We start from the raw sequence: 2,533 nt of genomic DNA, 5'->3' as shown, positions 1-2,533 counted from the left end.
CTGCTGCTGTTTGGCTCCTTTTGCTTTGTGTGTTGTTTTCCAAGTTTACCAGAACCTCCTAATGAGGATTTTTCTATAGCTGTGGTTCTCAACTGGATTGTATTTTGTGGTACTCAGATGAAAAACATATAAGTAAATATATATACACTGCTCAAAAAAATAAAGGGAACATTTCACTTTAATTTTGTGTGTGGCTCCAAATCCAGGCCTCCATTGGTTAATAAATTTGATTTCCATTGATGATTTTTGTGTGATTTTGTTGTCAGCACATTCAACTTTGTACAGAACAAAGTATTCAATGAGAATATTTCATTCATTCAGATCTAGGATGTGTTATTTGAGTGTTCCCTTTATTTTTTTGAGCAGTGTATATATAAATACAAATTAACCATGAGAAAATTACCTGTTTTAACAAGTTGATTATGCGGCTTCCTGTGAGCTGGTTTTAACTTGCATCTAGAAATGAAATCAAACCCAACTTAACTGTGTTTCAGTTTGAAAGGCTTATAAATTAAAAGATTTGGGTTAAAAAAAATCATACTAATGCTATTACCAACATATGAAATATAGTTGTGTTGGGCCTTGAAACTCCAGGTTTTCCTACTCTGTTCTCGCACGAAGCCAACTTTCTGTTATATTTTTCCAAATTAGTGACACAATCTGAGGCTTAATCAAACTGAATCTTTTAACAAGTTTTGATGCAATAAAAAAAATAAAAAAATGTCACAGTGGGGAAACCTTGTATGTTAGGTGATCAAGTGTTTGGGAACTAAGAACACTGCCATGAAAAAGTGGAGTTAAAATGTCCTCTAAAGTCAGTCCTCTAGGACAAATATCCTGCATGTTGAAGACGTTTGGTTCATGACTACTGAAATGACGGGTTTGTAGTAGTTCTCTGCAGGTTCTGTTAACCAGCCGTGGTAGAGCCAGTTCATAATGAGACATGCAGGACACTGTGTCTATGAGCAGCTTACTCCAACAATTCAGCCGTAGATGTTCCAAATTCTAGAAGTTCTAAGAAAGCAATAAATAAATAAATGTTTCCTCTTAAAGAAATAAAGTTTGTAGTTGAAATTGTTTCTGAGGCTGCAGTCCATCTCTTAGAACCACAGATTCACTCACTGTAGGGATTGTCAGTCATAAATGATGGCTTGTTTTGTTTTCTAAAGAGACGAAGCTTTAGGAATAACGGTTTTAAGGTGTCCCTTTAAATAAATGACAGATCATTTCCACCAGAGGGTTCCCTTTGGTCTTCACCTGTACTGTAAGCTGTTGCTTAACAAGCAGCAGGGTGCACCATGGAACATGGGTTATATCCAGGCCTGTATCCTGCAACTTTTATCTGTGACTTGAGCTGCTGACCCGCAGCCCCTGAGTGGCTGAAACTCAAACCCCAGAACGTCTGAGGAGATGCAACTTTTAGATCCTTCCACCTGATCCAGCTGAGCCTGAGATCTGCAGAAAGCTTTAAAATCCAGTCAAGCTGAAACTGCAAAACAGACCAGCTCCCACGACTTCCTGAAGACTTTTCACTCTGTCTCATTAGTTGCTTGACAAGACTTTGTCAAGATCCCGTAAAACAGGGGTTCCCAAACTACGGCCCGCTGGCTGGATTCAGCCCGCCTCCTCATTTGGTCCGGCCCCCTGAACAATGCCAGAGAGCATTCAGTGTTTTTTTTCATATATATGTGGATTTTTCTTCAACCACCAGGGGGGCTCTTGAGGAGTTATGGAACTTAGTTTCCCTCAATGGAATATATACTAGTCAGTACCAGTCACCGTTTCGCTCACGGTTTTTTTCCATTTGCATTCTGGGTAAAAATCTATGTACAAACACGAATATGTCGTCGGCAGTAATCCAATCCCCCCCCCCCTCCCCCGGTCCACAGCTTCACTCTCCCTCCACTCCCCCCCCCCACCGTCAACAAAAATTTTCTAAGGTTTCTTTCTCTACAAACTAAGACCGGCCCCAGACCAGAAAAGGGAACAGTCATGTGGCCCTCGCAGGAAAAAGTTTGGGGACCCCTGCCGTAAAAGGTCGACCCTGCCTCCCACCCAGCAGCCGCTGGGGATCCGGAGATGGACACCAGAGCTTTCTTCTTTCTGTAGTTTCAGGTTTGTTCTAATTCTAACCAATTTTTTTTTCCCTGAAGGTAAAATATGTAAATATGTTAAAGAAATTAGTAGAAAGTGTTCATCAATTATTAAATATCAGTAGACAAGTCTAAAATACACCAAACTTAAGGGTTTTCTTTTTTTCCTCTTAACAGATGACTCACCAGCACTTTGATAAAATGTAACAAAAATATAAACATGTAAGCTTATTTTCTGTAGCAAAACATTTGCTGTGACAGTAACACATTCCCAGCACCATGCGTCCATCCTGCTACCTAAAAATGAAATCTGATTAAAAGAAATTGTCTAGAGCCACACAAGCTACTTATCTTTACCCATCCCATATATATATAGCTGGACTCAAGGACAGCACAGAGGCCCTCATCCTGGCCGCCCAGGAACAGGCCCGAAACACCAG

The sequence above is a fragment of the Poecilia formosa genome, unplaced genomic scaffold (assembly GCF_000485575.1).
Source record: "Poecilia formosa unplaced genomic scaffold, Poecilia_formosa-5.1.2 Scaffold778, whole genome shotgun sequence".
Lineage (NCBI taxonomy): Eukaryota > Metazoa > Chordata > Actinopteri > Cyprinodontiformes > Poeciliidae > Poecilia > Poecilia formosa.
This window is presented reverse-complemented; position numbering follows the sequence as displayed.